This window comes from Schistocerca americana, chromosome 7 (genome assembly GCF_021461395.2).
Source record: "Schistocerca americana isolate TAMUIC-IGC-003095 chromosome 7, iqSchAmer2.1, whole genome shotgun sequence".
In the NCBI taxonomy this organism is placed as follows: Eukaryota; Metazoa; Arthropoda; class Insecta; order Orthoptera; family Acrididae; genus Schistocerca; species Schistocerca americana.
This window is the reverse complement of record NC_060125.1, coordinates 491,424,438-491,443,104: the sequence shown is the minus strand read 5'-3', so window position 1 is coordinate 491,443,104 and position 18,667 is coordinate 491,424,438.

The window sequence follows — 18,667 nt, the reverse complement described above, 5'->3', positions numbered from 1 at the left end:
TGATTACAGCATGAATACCTCATATTTTGTCATACTTGTGAATTTATTTAGTGAACAGTTTACTGTTTCGCCAGGAACTTTATTCATTGTCGATTGCAAGTGCTATTAAAAACTGTGCTAATTTATAAACGGTGGGTTGCATATGTTAGCGGGAACCACACTGAGAAGAGAACAAAGACCTTCTGTCAAGAAGGCATAAATAACAATTCCTGTTCATTTAACGCGAACGCATTTGTGCAAGAATATTAGCTTACCTATTTATGGACAAACCTTTATTTGTAATTATTGTGGATGATCTGAGTGTGACCGAATATTTATAACAGTTCTTTATTCAAACAATGTTGTAATATATTAGTTTAGTCCCAGAAATAGTCATGTCTACGATTTCTGGTAGGGACGATGGTTCAAATGGCTCTGAGCACTATGGGACTTAACATCTATGGTCATCAGTCCCCTAGAACTTAGAACTACTTAAACCTAACTAACCTAAGGACATCACACAACACCCAGTCATCACGAGGCAGAGAAAATCCCTGACCCCGCCGGGAATCGACCCCCGGGCGTGGGAAGCGAGAACGCTACCACACGACCACGAGCTGTGGTCTGGTGTAGACGGCCATCAGCCAATGGAAAAACAGAAACTAACGGGACGCTAACGGGAGTCACGAGGAGACTGGAACTTTTCGAGTGAGAGCTCAAGGGGGCGATTCTGGACACTTTTAAGCAAGACTGCGATAACGAGTGGTATTTGATTAGGGGGATTTTTGGTTCTGGGCGGTGAACGACAGCTACCATACTTTTAACTTCTGAAGGGACTTTATATTTCGAGAGGTCTGAAAGTGCTCTAGAGTAGGACCCTAACTTTATCCGTGTGTATTACAGAACTGGGGACAGACAATTTTACTATTGTCAATAAAATTCTTCTGGGTTTGAGGCTCCATTGTCATCTGTAAAATTCCGACGTTTCGGCAACTGCAGTTAGGAATACACCCTGAAGAAAGCGCCTTGCAACAGTAGCCGAAACGTCGGAATTTTACAGATGACAATGCTGCCTCAAACCTAGAAGAATTTTATTGACTGTGACAACCGCCGCGGAAGCCTACATTTACAATTTTACTATTCTTTGTATTGCATGTGTCAGTTTATGAAACATCCTGTTGAGCTGTGGACTGTTTTGAGCTGATGAATATTTCGATATTATGATCACGAAATGGACTTAGTTTTCGCTTGTCTTTGATTACAAATTAGTTTGTTTAGTTTACTCCCATTCTCGTAACGCTTTCAATTTAACTTCACTGTATTTAATAAGGATATTTTCTTATCTGTATTTTAACTGAATATCCTAGCACCACTTCCCGTTTATTTGAGATGTCCTTTCTTGATTAAACTTTATTCAACTCAGAATTCTAGCCAGTACATAGTTTGACTGCAGTTACAGGTTATCATTTGCAGCTAGTTAGCTGCAGGGTCTGAATTAGAGATGGGCAAAACTGTTCTTTTCAGAGATCGGATCAGAACTGTTCACTCCCTGAAATGAACTAGCTCTTTTTCATGACTCACCACTCATTCACAACAGAAAATAAATGGAAGGCACATTGCCCTTTAAACTTGGATTATTCCAGTACTATACCTGTATTTTGATCTTATTTGATCCTATTTTGAAGTAACACAGATAATGAGTAAGAATTTTGTATTGTTTATTGAAATTTCCACGATATGACAAAGTTTTTGATTATTGATTTATTTTGCACTATCGTGGTTTTTTTGGGTGATTGTAAAATGTTGTAACTTGAGATTTACATTAACAATATATTTGGCTATAATGTATTAAAATTTCATTAACCTCGTACAAATACATCGCAAGCCATATATTTTTAAAGTGAATATTTCCTTCCGAAGACGCCTAAAATCGCAAAATCAGTACTAAAATAAGAAAAAAATATATAAATTTGACTGTAAGACCAAAGTGCTGCATATAGCCTTCCACAGAATAAAACAAGGAAAATATTGGTGTATCACTTTTGCTATACGTTTATCGGTTTGCTCGTAATTAAAGTGTAAATTCGAGCGACCATAATAAAAAATCCTATAGTAAGAGGAGCCGTCAGGAACATAATCTGATCAGTTTAAACAAATAAAAATAAAATAAAAACAAATGATGTATACATAACATAATTATGTAATATACATAACGGTATTACTACGAAGAACAATATCCAGTAGAGACGAACTCCGATGCAGAGGCGCTGAGTCAAGCAGGTCGAGACGCGAGCTGTATTACTGCGTGAGCTAAAACCGCAGAGACCAGAGTGACACCTGAGTTGCTTTGCTCAACACTCTGGCTAGAGTCGAGAACGGTGGGGTGAGCGTTGAGCGGGCGAGTTCCGAGGGTGGGGGGAGCGGTGAACTGCCACCACTCACCCGCTAGGAGACAAATCGTCCGTTCTCTTGCGAGCAGGTTGTTGCAAGTAGTTCTTATGTTCTCTGCTAGGAGGCTCTGTGTCCTGTTGCTCGCATCAACTGCCCAGAGGGCAGGACATGCGACTGAAACGATCGCCGACGGAGTGCTATGCTAAGGTGCGCCAGACACTGCACGCGGCAGAGGAAGCACAGAGAGGGCACGGCGTATGTGAAACACAAAATCCAATGGGGCACTGCACAATGCAGGCAGCCAAGGCAGAAGCAGGGTAGAGGCCGGCGCTGGCTGTGTTGTGTGGCGTGCAGTGTGCTCTGACCAGCAGAGGCCCCACTGGTCTGCTCCGACTCTCTCTCTCTCTCTCTCTCTCTCTCCTCTCTCTCTCTCTCTGCTGTGGGAAACGTTTGGAACTACCGTTCTTTTTTTCTGAATCACTGATTGTTCACTCCTTTGAAAGATTCAACTCTATGAATTAGTTCAGGAGCGGATCCCCCATCTCTAGTCTGAATGTGGACGTGCGCGGTTAGATCCTATAGCTACATCGAGCTGTTGTTTTTAAGCAAAGCCGTGATTAACGCAGATATCTAAGGCACGAGTAACAACACATAAATAAACAACTGGTTTGCTCGTGTGGGATGCCATTTGAAATGGCAATTACTCGGCAGTAGCCGTTAGCGTCGCAAGCTGAACAATTGCGGTTCAATAACAGATGCTGCAGGGAATATCTACAGCACATTGGGCTTCCACCATCACTGCTGTATGCGCCTAAGGAAGAGGAGGACACCAGGAATATATTCTGCGGTTGCGCAAATCAGCATGATGACACAGCTTCTCTATTAAGAGATTCGCTGAAACGAAATGTCCCCTGCTGACATCAATAACAGCGTTACTCCAAATGTATTGCAGTACGACGTGAAAAACTGACAGAGCCAAAATCATTGCCACATTAAAAGTTTGTGTGTCGTGTAGTGATAGTGTGTGTGGAATCCGCAACCTCTGGAAGCCAGAGGCCCAATATCTGCCTCATGCTGCACATACACAATTAACACTCTTTGCACAACAGAGGCCGCTACCGCATCGCATATAAAACATCAGCAAGGCCTAGAAAAACGTCGGCACTGGACTCCCAACCCAGAATAACGAATTCTGGGTGAACTGAAAATTGGACATCGATTCTATTAAATCTATTCCAGTCAGCCTAAGGTTCATTTCCGCGAACAACGTCACTTAAGCACTACACCTTTCGTAATCTAATATTAAGTACACTAGAATGTGACAGGTCACAAATTGTTGGAAAACCAACACAACAGTAAGAAAGCAAACGGAATACAACGTCTCACCAAATGTAAAGAACTATCTCTTAAATGATCAGAGACAAATTTATGATGCATCTGAAGGTCATGAGTCTTCTTGGAAAAGTATCTTGTGGATTCAGTGTTTGTCTCCTGATCAGCTCGAACAAGATATATGTTATGCCGCTTAATCATGAGCTGGTACCTCCCTCCATGTTATTTTTGCTTTAAACACAAGTTATAAATGCAGTGGACTATGAAAACAATTAATATTCCCAGATGAATCGCAGGAAGGAAGACATTCTTTCTTTATTCGCTCTGAACTGAAGCAAAACCTTTATTAACAACCACCCACACACATACACAAGTAAAACTCAGGGATGTGATTTGTGGACTTAGTTTATTTGACGGACCGTTGGTGTTTTAGATGTGCGGGCCCCTTTCCCCTTCTGGTCTAAGCGACTGTACAAACATCTGCATCGTTTACAAAGAGCTATTTTGGCCACCAAATTTTTGGCTCACTTGTGATGCATTCTGATAGTTTTCATTTCTTAACTGGGCTTCATATCATTTTTTAGAGCAACACAGACCTGACATTAAAATCTGTTATTTCCATTGTAAATACTCCATACCTTACAGCATTGAATTAAATTTAAGTATTGGTGCTCCTGAATAAGTAGTTAATAGTACGTAAGTAACACTGCCTGTTCTTAATATTAGTGAAAATTTATTATCCATTGTTTTAATGCTTCAGAAATTTTTAAAGTTTTATATATTTCAGTGTCACAGATCGTAGAAGCTTTTACAAATGGGTAATAGTTATCAGTCACTATGTGCAGCTTCAAATCAGAAAACTGTTTGAAAGACATTACCATAAGGTTTCCTTTTCTTGTCATCAGCTTTATGATTAGTTTGAACACATTTATTCAGGCTGTTCTTGTAAGCTCCGTGCTCATTACACGCCTATGCCGCTGCAGTCTCCATATGCTGATCTGGTCTGAAAGGGATATCAAGTGATGAACTACAGTTTCAAATATTAAAATTTGTTCCTGAAATTCAACTTCACTGTAACAGGTGTAGAACTACATCATAAAGCGACATATGAAAATTTGTGCCTGATGGTAACTCGAACCCCCATTTCCCCTAATCACGAGCATTCACCTTACCTCTTAGGCTGTCCGACCGACCTAATCTTCCATATGTCACTTTACACATCTATCTATTTATTCTCATGGGTTATTACAGTTAAGCTGAATTTCAGGAATAAATTTCATTATTTAAAATTTTAGTTCGCCACCAAAGTGACAGTGATACGCTATGTCTTCTCGTTGTGTTGATTCCAAAAATCAGCGTGGGAATCACGAAATGTGCAAGTGTATGTGAATGAATTAATAATCTGTGAGAAGAAATAGATGGGTGTTTGTCAACAGAAACTTACGTCGGTCTGGGAAGCGTGCTCGGATAGCCTAAGTGGTAAGACAATTGCTCACACTGAGCGGAAAATCTGGTTTCGAGATTCGGCAGGGCACAAACTGACAAATATCACTTTATGTAGTATATCTATACCCATTACACTTAAATTAAATTTCAGAAATAAGTTTCCATCTTGTTCTTCTTGTTGATGGACTTAAGAAATTTCATTTCTGACGCCAGAAGTTTCGATGATGCTCTCCTTACGATTGTGCGCGTTTCGATATCAGACGTCAACACTGGTAAGAAGCAGCTGTTGAAAATCACTGATTTTGCTGTTCATGTAATCATGTCCCTGCGTTCAAATGGTTCAATTGGCTCTGAGCACTATGGGACTCAACTGCCGAGGTCATTAGTCCCCTAGAACTTAGAACTAGTTAAACCTAACTAACCTAAGGACATCACAAATATCCATGCCCGAGGCAGGATTCGAACCTGCGACCGTAGCGGTCTTGCGGTTCCAGACTGCAGCGCCTTTAACCGCACGGCCACTTCGGCCGGCTGCCCCTCCGTATACTGGTTATCACTAGCTGGTAGAAATCAGACCCCCTTTGCTCTCTGTTGTTTATGTTTTGTCTAATCAAGCTATCCCAGCGTACTATACTTCCTAGGTGCGGAAAACTGTCCACACACTCTAACTGGTGGTCTCCGAGTTTCACACTCGCGGGATGACCATCTCTGATGACTGCCATCCCCACTGTCTTGGTTTCGCTGATGTGGCAGCTGCATTCCTGTAACTGAGATTTCCACACATTGAGTCTGAACTTCCTGTTCGGTTTCACCCAGGATTATGTCATCAGCAAATGTAACTGCATTAATTTCACTAAGAATTTGCTTAATGATTTTTTGTTTTTTTTTTGTTTTTGTTATATCACCGATAACTGTGATGAAATTTGAAAATTTGTGGTAAGGTCTTATGAGACCATACTGCTGAGGTCATCGGTCCCTAAGCTTACGCACTACTTATTCTAACTTAAACTGACTCTATGGACAACACACACACCCTGCCCGAGGGAGGACTCGAACCTCCGACGGGGAGGAACGACGCGGACCGTGACAAGGCGCCCAGAAACCGCGCGGCTACTCCGCGTCGCGACAGTGATGAACAATATTTTGAACAGTGCTCTGCCTTGCTGAGCTCCATTCTTGGTCCGAAAAATGAAAACCCTCTAGTATCATGTAAATTATTCTCTGACGCCTTAACACGTGTGCTTTCATCTTGTCAATCTTTTCCATATATTACTCTCCTCTTACATCATCAGTCCACCTAATTTTCAACATTCTTCTGTAGCACCATATCCTAAAGGCTTCGATTCTTTACATTCCAGATTTCCGGCAGTTCATGATTCACAACCACATGAAGTATTGCACCAGACGTTCTTTTTCAGAAATTTCTTCCCCCATTTGTGTCCTATGTTTGATATTAGCAGATTTCCTGTCTTAGTCCGCTTCTTACATCCTTCCTGCTTTGTCCCTCATGCGTAATTTTTCTTCCAAGGTAGCCATATTCCTTCATCTACTTCATGATTGTAAAATCTGATAATAAGTTTATAGCTAACTCATTTCTGCCACTTCTCGTTACTTTTGCCGTTTTCCGGCATACTCTCGTTGCACATTCTGTGCTCATTAGTCTGCCCAATCCCTTCAACAGGTCATGCAATTCTTCCTCAGTTTCACTGAGGATAGTAATGTCGTCACGAATCTAGTCATTGATATCGTTTCACCATGAATTTAAAACCTACTACTGAACGTTTGCTTCTCAGATGCACAGACTGTAAAGTAATGATACAACGAATACGTTACATACAAAAACGTTTACAACTAAAATGAAAGAGAAACACACAAACTCATTAAAACATTTGTCGTTAGAAGGAAGAAGTAAATTTTATTAAAAATATGACTACATTACGTCAAATTGAATCAGCAAGTTTCTGCTTCATGTGGTCCGCTGGTGGCGCCAAGTCACATGTTTACGTCTTCTATAGGCTCGACGTTGTCCATCAATCTATTACCGGTGGTCTACTGAAGGAACTGATCCAGAGACTGTGACAGTAGTGGCTACATCAACCAGAGAGTTTCAGTGGTAGGAAAAAAATTATTGTTCAGGGCAAACGGAAATAAATGGTATTGAACGTATATTTCGAGTGTATTCTAATATAGTTTTTGATATAACCTACACTTGAAGTACCTTGACTAGAATGACTGAACACCAGAAAGTAACAGCGCTGTTTACAACCGTAAGAAATCCATCTCGGTATTAGGACTATGAGCTAGGTCCAGAGCCTACTGGGGCTCAGGTAAGGCATGTACATTCCGTATTACAGCTTCACGTCGACTTCAGATTCATCCTGTGCAGTAAATTTCAGCTTTTGATGGTCAAGTGTTACCGAGTTTGGAGCGTTTAATATGGCATAGTATGTGGTTACACCTTGTTGCTCCGATTTCTCTCAAAGTATGTGACATTACAGCACACCGTCAGCGTATGCACCCGGGACCATTTCAGAAAAACAGACAAAAGGGAACCAGAACAACGAAGCTCATCTCGTATGTAAAATACGTCGTGTTTCCGCGTTGATGACACAAACAGTGAAACACGACACCAACTACTCTGGTGACACCATGAACAAGCTATTGCCACCAGCACTGCGGGTTACATGCGTACCGTTGTTGTCGCGGTGTAATGGAAAACCTGTTGCCAGGGGGAAAACGTGTCGGTTTTCCTCGAAGCGGGAATGCAGTTATGCGGCTGGTTTTGCCTCGTGGTCTTGCAGTACACGGGACTAAATTGATCATGTTTTATTTGAGTAATCAGTTTTCTGACTGGCTTGCTGGGGCTCACCACGAATTCCTTTACTGTGCTAACCCAGACACCCCCAATTAGTTATTGAATGTATTCCAATCTCTGTCTTATTCTACAGTTTTCACACTCTACAACTGAGTCTAGTACCTATCAGCATGCCCCTTCTGTCAGACTTTTGCATGTGTTCCTTCCTTCGCCGAGTCTGCGCAGAACCTCCTCACTGTTTATCTTACCAGTCTACTTCATGTACAACACTCTTCCGTACCACCAAACGCATTGATTCTCTTTTGTTGCGGTTTTCCCACTGTCTGTGATTAATTACCATACAGTTCTGTACTCTAAGCGCACGTTCTCAGAAATTTCTTCCTCAAATTAAGGTCTGTTTTTGATACCATCAGATTTATGTTGATCAGTAACGCCCCCTTTGCTTGTGCAAGCCTGCTTCTTTGTCATCCTTGGTTCGTCCGTCATTGGTTATTTTGCTTCCAAGGTAACAGATTTCCTTTACTTTCTTTACTTCGTGATCACCAATTTTGACGTTAAGTTTCTACTACTTCTCATTACTTTTGCCTTTCTTCGGTCTATTCTCTTTCAATATTCTATACACTTTAGACTGTTCATTCCATTCAACAAATCCTGTAATTCTTCTTTACTTTTACTGAGGATGGAAATGTCATTAGCGAATCTTATCACTGGTGTCCTTTAAGCCTGAATTCAATCCGACTCTTCAACCTTCCTTTTTTCCGCCAACGCTTCCTTGACGTATAGATTGAACAGTAGGGGCAAAAGACTTCTTCCCTATATTACACTATTTTTAAACCCAATAGTATGTTCCTGGCGTTCCAACCTTATTCCTACCTCTTCGTTCTTGTGCATTTTGTATACCGACTATCTTTCTCTATAGCTTATTCCTATTTTTCTCAGAATTTCGAACATTTTGCACCATTTTATATTGTCGAACGATTTTTTAGGTCAACAAATCGTATGGGTGAGTCTCGATTTTCCTTCGGTCTTTCTTCTTATCAAGCGCAACGCCAGAACTGCCTCTCCGCTGCCTTTACCTTTCCTAACTGGTGAGCACCTAACAGATCCTCAATTTTCTTTCCATTCTTTTGTATGTTATTCTTGTCAGCAGCTTGGATGTATGGCCTGTTGAGCTGTATATGCGATATCTCTAGCACTTACCTGCCCTTTCTGTCTTCGGAATTGTGTGGATGATATTCTTCCTGAATGTATAATTGTATAATTATACGACGCCATTCGCATAGATGCTACGCATCATCGTGAATAGTAGTTTGGTTGCCACTTCCCTCAATGATTTTAGAAATTCCGATAGAATGTTATCTATCTTTTCTGCCCGACTTGGTCTCAATTCTTCCGGAGCTATTTTCAGTTTTGACTATGAAACTGAATCCCTTTCTTCTAATACGTCATCAGACAACGCCAACCCCTCATAGTGGCCTTCAGTGTACTCTTTCTACCCATACGCCCTCTTTTTTGCGTTTAACGTTGGAATCCCATTGAACCTTCAATTTTTACCACCCTCGCTTTTAATTTCAGCATAGGCTGTTTTGACTTTTATGTATGCCGAGTCAGTCTTCCCAAGAATCATTTCTTTTTCTATTTCTTCACATCTTTCCTGTAGCCATTTCGCCTTGGCTTCCACGAACTTGCTATTTATTTCATTCCTACAGAATTTTTATTTCTGTGTTCCTGTCTTCCCCTGAACATTATTGTACCTCTTCTTTCGTCAATCAGCTGAAGTATTTCTTCTGTTATCTAAAGTTTCTTTGCAGGTCATTTCCTTGTACATTTGTTTGTCTGTCCAGAATCCGTAATTGCCTTTTTTTAGAGATGTTCAGTCCTCTTCAACTCAACTAACTACTATGGTGTCCCTTATTGCAGTATCCACATCCTTAGCTAACTTCAAAAGCTTCTCGTCATTCGTTAGTACTTCGGTACGCCACATCGCTGCATCCTGATTCCTTCAGAAGATTCTCTTAAACTTCAATCTGTTCTTCACCATACTAAATTGTGGTCTGAGTCTATATCTGCACCTGAGTAGCCTTTCAATCCAGTATCTGGTTTCGGAAACTCTGTCTGACCATGGTATAATCCAGATGTAACCTTCCCGTGTCTCCGAGTCCTTTCCAAGTATACCTCCTCCTCTAGTGATTCTTGAACAGTATATTCGCTGTCGCCCATCTAAAATGTATTGCACAACTCGATTAGGCTTTCTCCTCTCTGATTCCTACTGCGAAGTCCATATTCTCCCTTAAGCAATCTCTTCTACAACTGCGTTCCAATCCCCTATGACTACTAGATTTTCATCTCACTTTACATGCTCACTTACCCGTTCAGTATTATCATATCTCCTGAACTGGTGGATGCGGTGTTATATTGTATACCTGAATCATCGTCGTCGGCGATGGTTTGGTGTCGAACCTGACAACCCTATCACGGAGCTTTTCATGATACCCACTCTCTGCCCTACTTTCCTATTGACAACGAATACTTCTCCCGTTACACCGTCGGCTCCTACCTTATTCGTCTGAGTAGAAATCCCTATCTTGCTTCCATTTCATTTCACTACCTTCACCACAGTTAGATTGAGCCTTTGCATATGCCTTTTCAGATTTTTAGGTTTCCTACCACTTTCAAACTTCTGACATTCTCCCTAGTTCAGCTTCGGCAGATAAAGATGAAAAGTATGTCAAAAGGTTTTAACAAAAGCAAGGATCAGTTGACAGTTTTATTGTGTTCAAATGACTCAAGTTGACTCCTTATGTTACTGGCGAGTAGAAAAATCGAAAGGCTTTTGAAGGTATTTTAATTTTCCCATTTATTAATGGAGTTCATTCTAATGCGTGGATGACTTGAGGTTTGTTTAAGGACTGGTTTTCCATAATTCCGTACAATCTGTGGGAGGCAACTTAAGAAAACCTCGGTCTGCCTGAAGAGAGCGAGGTTGACTGTTACTAGATAACTGAACAGCCCCACCATCCAGTGTCTGAATTGATTTCAGGGAATATACCCGCTACGTATCTTCTAGCAAAATTACTTCCCTGATTCAACCAATGGAACAGGAAGTTTTTCAAAATTTCAACGTTTTTGCAGAGATTCTTTCTTAAACTCCTAAGTGTTGCTCAAAATGAGATGAGAAATTTGTTTAGACTGGACAGGCACTGGCAATAAAAGACTTGTAGTCGAAGAAATATCGGACAAACCAATAACAGAAAGTATGATAAGGCCACAACAAGGACTTCAACCACTAGATATCGAATCTGATTAAGAAGAAGGGGCTGATGCAACAAACTCAACATCTCCACTTACCTGGAATGAAGCTATTGTCGCTGTTGGTACATTTATAGATTCCTTGGAAGCAGCAGATCATACAACATTGCAGAACTTGTAAATTTGTGTACTATAAGGAAATTTGAAGAAAAAATCAGACACAAAAAAGCAAAATGACTTTAGGCTTTATTTCAAATTAATAAAATATAGAAATACTGTATGAACTGTAGTATAAAACACACGCAGTACTAGTGAAGAGTATAATTCTGTACTCTCCCTAACTTAACATAAAATCTTAAAGTTACATTAAAGGATGTATGCAATAAAGTTTTTTCATGTGTTCTCTAAAATAGTATCCTACACTTTTTATCTCTCTAATGGTAGCAGCAAACCTCCGACAAACCATCAAAGACTGGTCTTGGGTCATTCATTGTTTACCTGCTGAATTAGCGGATTTCTGCTGCAGTTCATTTTAGGTCATATATTATAGGGTATGAAATGTACTCAACATACCGAAATTGCATTTAAAGTTGGGAATGGAATGATATCTATTTTCATTCTCGACATACTGGTTTTCCTATTCAGTGGATGGGTCACATGAGATGCTCCCAAATCTGTCACTGATCATCGGGAAGAATGTGCTCACAACAATCATCAGTCGTAGAGTAGTGGGATCGAGCACACTTTTGATATCAAGTTGATATGCAAATTAATTAAATTGATCAATTAATCACCCCCCAACCCCAGATGACGCCACGTGGTCTCCCAGCTGCATGTGTGGCCCCCCTCCTCACACCTTCCCCCCCCCCCCCCCCCCGCCTCCCCCCCCCACCCCTCCCGGTGGTCTAGAGGGTAAACTGGCGGGAAAAGGACTCAGCCTGTTCTAGGCTGCTGGAGAGAGGGAGGAGTGTATTTTATTTATTTTTGAAACAATTTACTTAGGGACAGATTACACATAGGTTATTTATTACATTGATAAAAAACACTAGCCCTGGCGTGCTTGGGGCCACAACATGCAGTTTACAGACCTGGAAACTACTGGAAATCACCGAAATAATGCAGCACACTGATGCACAGTCACGAAAAACAACTCGTAAATTACCGAAACAATGCATTGCTGAGCCTACAGACATGTTCACAAAATAATGCAGAATTCTGATGTGCAGACACCTTCACTATGCATAAAATTGTGAATATAATGCATGTATTACACTTGTAAGTTATGTGCGCAAATGAACAAAACATCTAAACTGTCTTCTCAAGCCAAGGGTGTTGAACAGTCATTCTATATAAATATGAATCTGGCCCTGTAAGGTAGCTAATATTAGGTGCGGATCATAACAAATCAATTATAAATGTTGCTGTCATGTGACTAGAATGCATGAATTAATAAAAGTGAAAGAAAGAGGAAGACAAAACAGCTGTTCCCCTTTTCATTCTACATATAATTTATTAACTGTGCTTTCAGGCGTCAAGTGATACGCAACAATCATATTCAATTACTTTCAACACTCAATACCAAAATATTTAACTCTTGTACATACTGAACTGACAATTATTAAATCATTATCTCTACAAATGAAAATGTCATCACAGGCAATAATGATCAAACATTTTCCTCTATTAAATTTACTTCTACGATACTGTAGCTGGTCAGTGCACTAAATTGGTGGAGTATAATTTTACCTTTTAAACCATGAAAAAACTCTCATGTACTCAGTACGAGGGTAGGTTAATATCAGAATTTACTGCATATTTTTCAGACTCAGCATTTACTGTGGCCTATTGCGCCATGATACTTTACCAATAAGGATCCGCAATGGCGTTGTCTCCGTGCTGGATCTGAAACGCTAATTCCCCACTCTGGCCTTGAATGAACTCACTCAGTCTCAACTTTTCTGCGTTCCATAGAACGTTAATGTTTCCCTAGACGAAATAATGGCTGTTGTAAACTAGTTAAGGGTTGGAGCAACGTGCACAATTTCATTGTCCACAAAAATTCCCGCAGGAATAATTAACTACCTCTTTGCTATCTGTTGGCACGATATGTGAAGCATATCGTCCACACTTCACAGATGCAAAGCTTTCAACGCCCTCGCTATTTTCCACACACTTGTGCAGTCCACCGCGAGATGAGAAATATCTAGTAATTTTTAGTTCTAAAAATGCTTTTATATAATGGAGATCTGTGACTGGTGGTAAACGTGTAGTTCTGTGCGGCATTTCGTAAATAATAGTCTGTAAATGATGCAAATTGGCATCCCATGTGGTATGTCGTAAACTACAGTACAGATGACACCATGTCCCAGTATCCTTCATCGTTCGTTCTGCACAATTGGCGGTTGGTTTGTGCCTGGATATGAAGATGGGTTTAATTTTACGTCTTTTTAAAGTTGCCAACCAAGGTCTAGATCTATATTGGTGCCCATTAACTGAAATCAACCTTTCTACGTGCCCTAACTGCTTGAGGAAATCACGTTGTAGTGCCTTACTGATCGTAACACCAGTTACACGTTTCAAATGGGCCAAAGTGACATTCTTTGATGTTAAGTCTAAAACTACAAAGATAAACGTGTTCCCATTCCTTGTCCGTGATTGTCCCATAAAATCTGTTGCTGCTAGATGTTTTAGTTTTATCGCTATTATGGGTGATAATGGTGGTCTAGTGTGAAATGTAACGTGTATGGCTAACCTTACACGTTTTGAGTACTTGTCGAATACGTCTTTTCATGTTGGGGAAGTGTGTGATCTCTTTAAGTTTCATAAAACATTTCTTCGCCCCAGAGTGCCCATTACTTAAGTGAATGTACCATATATACTTGTTTACGAGTTCATCAGGAACACATACTGTCCATAAACTTGTACTTGAGTCTCGTCTGTAGAACAGCACATCATTCTTCAGCAAATAATGCTGACAAATGTCAACCGAGTTCTTGTCTTTCCACTTATTTTTGATGCTTAACACTTCTGGATATTTGTTCTGTTCGTTTGAAATGTTTAAGAAAGCTGTTGTTATATAGTTTTCAAAATGGACTCCTCTTATATAATATATACCAATTTGGTCTTCATCTCCACCAAACTTCGTGTTACTTGCGGTTGTACCAAGTAGGCACCGTGAAAGAAAATGTGCCAAGGAGTTTGCCGGTCCTGGGATATGTTTTACACAGAAATCATACTCTTGTAAGATTAAAATCCATCTTACTAGCCTAGCATGTGTCAACTTTGCTGTGAGTAAAAACTCAAGAGCTTTATGATCTTTATATGCAATAGTTTTCCTCCCGAATAGAAAATATCTAAACATTCGGAAACCCCAGACTACCGCTAAAACTTCCAACTCTGTAATGGAATAATTTCTCTCGCTTTTTGATAAGATCCGACTCGCAAATGCAATGGTTTTATGCGTTATCTGTCCATCTTGTTCGTAGTATTGAACCCCAGTCTTGGCGCAGTCTGTTGCCATAAAAAAATCTTGCGTAAGATTAGGGTGTGACATATCGATGCTTCCGCTAACGCATTTTTCAACTTCTGAAACTCTTGTTCTGCAGTAACACCCCATATCCATGGAGTGTTTTTTACCAGTTAAACTGCCTTATCTGGGTGTAGGTAGAGTGTCAATACAGATGAATCTTTTTAAAAAGGTTAATAATCCAAGGAATCCTCTGAGTGTATTCCTATTATCTGGTGTTTCAAAATTTCTTATTGCCTCTAATTTTTATGGATTCGGTTTTATTCCCTGTGCAGATAGGACATGTCCGAGGAAGTTTATGTGTTGTGTTCCAAATTTGGGTTTTTCCAAGTTTACCGTCCAAGTTGTATCAGTGTTTTCAGTAAAGTATCCAAAATTTCGTTATATTTCTCCCACGATGAATCTGCTATGAGGGTCTCATACACTTAACGTGTCAATCGCTCCTGTAACTCCTTAGGTAAAATACTTCCTAGAGCTCGACTAAAAGCTGTGGATGAAATGTTCAATCGGAAGGGGACTCTTTTAAACCTATAACTCGTTCCAAAGGCAGTAAATGCAGTAAATTTCCTGCATTCTGGAGCTACTTCATTTTGCCAAAAGCTACTTCATAAATCGAGTGATGAGAATACTTTTACATTATGAAAACTTTTGGCCGGCTGCTGTGGCCGTGCGGTTCTAGGCGCTTCAGTCTGGAATCGCGTGACCGCTACGGTCGCAGGTTCGAATCCTTCCTCGGGCATGGATGTGTGTGTGATGTCCTTAGGTTAGTTAGGTTTAAGTAGTTCTAAGTTCTAGGGGACTGATGACCACAGATGTTAAGTCCCATAGTGCTCAGAGCCATTTTAACCAATTTTTTTTTTAATTTTTGGAGCAAATCTTCTAGTCTCTTGGTGTTTCTGGAACTATGATTGTGTTAATTTGTCTTGAATCTAACACCAAACACATCGTTCCATCCTTCTTTTCCACAACACGTAATTGGCTGTTGTAAGTTGACGGTGCCTGTTCAATAACACCATCTTGTTCCATCTTATTTAACTCCAAGAATACAGCTCGTCGGTAACTCAATGCATGTTATATGGAGCTACTCTAAAAGGCTTATGGTCCTTAACCTGGAACCTATATTGTAAATCTTTAATTGCTCCAGGTTTCGGTTCGAATACAATCGCATCCCTGCGTAATATTCCATCTAATTCCAACCTTTGCTGATCTGTTAACCCTCTAGACTTCGTATTTTTTTCTCGATCTCTATGTAAACGTCTTCGAGTATTCCCAAATCCATTATGCCCTGATTCGTTCGTCCTTAGATATCGTGGATTATCCTGACAAGAAATATCTCCATCTACGTGCATTTTTAACTGTGTATAATTTCCACACAATTCTTCATGTCTCAGGTTTTCCTCGAATTTTAAGGTGATTTCTCCTAAAGTGACACTTCCTCAGCCCATATCCATATTGAGGAAGTCAGCTCCAGTAAACATATCGATTGACATCTTTGGTACTATGACAAAACTCGTTTCTATTACATGACTCTGGCAGTCAAATGCAACTCTTGTCTGCCTTTTTACGTTCGACGAACGCCCCATAATTGGTCCGAGTACTTTGAACATTCGTCTTTTTAACACTAATATGTCATTGTCACTATTGCAACGATTGATTAACGGCTCTGATACTGCCTTAAAATTCACTCCCACTATCTACAATTGTCTTAACGACAATACCCTTGACTGTTACACGATATATCGGACTTATCTCTGAAGTACGCTCGCCTTCGACTTCCTCCATTAATATGTCCTCAATACCTATGTATGAGTGTTTGTTCTATCACAGCTGGTTGTTTATGGGCATCCATAGTTGCGACATTTTCCATCAACATTTGATGGTCTTCATCGAGAGGTTGGGGCGAAGTATTTCCTTTTTTTAAATTGTCCAACTTTAGTCTCGCTGCTTCTAGCTCAGCTTATACCGTAACCACTCTAGATTTCAAATCCTCATTTTCACACTTTACTACTTCCTTTGAGTTTGTGTCCTCGTCACACATCCGCGTGATAGTGTTTAATTTGGATTTTAGAGCCTGACAGGTATTCTTTAAGTGTGACAGAACTTCACACTTAGATTCTGGGGATTTGTCAGATTCTACATTAATTGTGTCTGTAATCGCACCATGATTCAACTCGTTATCGTATTTATTTTCTGCCACTGAGAGTTTCAGATTCAAATTTTCAGCTGTGTCGTCATTTATAACGACGCTGTTTTCTGTGTCTTGTGTGATGATTACACAGTCTAGGTAATACTGCCGTACTATGTCCTCATATGTGCCAAAATTGTATACCTTTGAATCTGATTTAGCAGACTGTTCACGTACTTAATTATCTGGTTCATTTTCCGATCCAGACTAAATATTTGCCCTGTTGTTTTTCTCTCCATTATCGACTTGTTCTCCCCGATTTTGTCCAAAAAAAAAAAAGTGTTCAAATGTGTGCGAAATCTTATGGGACTTAACTGCTAAGGTCATCAGTCCCTAAGCTTAAACACTACTTAACCTAAATTATCCCAAGGACAAACACACACACCCATGCCCGAGGGAGGACTCGAACCTCCACAGGGATCAGCCACTCAGTCCATGACTGCAGCGCCTGAGACCGCTCAGCTAATCCCGTGAGCCCGATTTTGTTCGATTCCCTCTATCCACAATACCTCAGACTCTTTCTGCTTTTCTTCCAAAGTTTTGTGGAAGGATTTTAGTTGATCTTGTAGTAGCGTGTCGAACTTTTGATCAGATGTACTTATCCGTACTTCCCGATTTTTTCTACGACCTATATTAGCCGTATTTTGTCGGTTAATCCTATCGTCTTGATCAATCGTAGCGTTCCCGGTTACAGTAGGATTTGTATTATCCTGCTGAAAATTATTTTTCGTTTGTGCAGAACCAAACATCTGCACCACATACAATAATGCTTCGTCATAATCAACTGGTTCACAACTAGGTAATGCTCGGAGTTCATCCTCATCGTCAGTGTCAATCCACTCTATCTCGTCCCAACACTTCAGTTGTGACTTCCTCCCTATTCGTAGTATGTGTACGGATACCTTTGATGATCTTTCTGTCGTTGTTGTTCCCAGTTCCGATTCTTGTACATCACACCTTAACCTATTTATTGCTGCGGTCGCCTTGTCATACATTTCTGCAGAAAGTGTATTATCTGCTTGAAATCCTGCAGTACCTAACGTCAGTCAATCCTCACGCTTTCCAGGATTTGGTGGTCGTAATTCAACCTCAGTCTGTGGTTCGTTTCTCCAGTAATTACCATAAGTATTTGCCTATGGCTGCGTTCTCGTACCACCTCCCCATCTGCGTTCTCTCCATAGATGTGGCGATCGCTGATTAAAATTAGTCTATCGGTTATCCCGAATTCTCCAGTTTCCATTCCTATTTTCATATATATTCCGCCTGTTCCAACCATTATTAAAACCATATCCATTACACTGTGGTCTAGTGTTTCCACAACACTCATTTCTGTAATTATTCCCATTGCGTCCAGAATTCAATCCCAGTACCGTCCTACCATTGATACCATTGTTATTATTCTCTTTACTATTACGTGTTCTTTCAAAATTATTCTGTCCTGAATCGCCACGTCTTTGAACGTCGTTTTCACACATGAATTCTACATCTCTCAAAACACCTTTGAAAGTTTCTACATTATCGTCCCCACTGTCCTATCAAGGCTTGCTGATTCTTCATTGGTAGTTTCGTTTTGCATATTTGAATCAATTCTCCGTCGTTATATGGGTTATCCAAGTATTGGTTCCCTTTATCCATATTCTCAAAGAATTTAACTGCGGTTTTCTCACGCGAATTTTCGAATGAGATATTTTGTAATAATCCATATTTTATTCTCATCTGAGCCTCAGGTGACCAAAATGTTTCT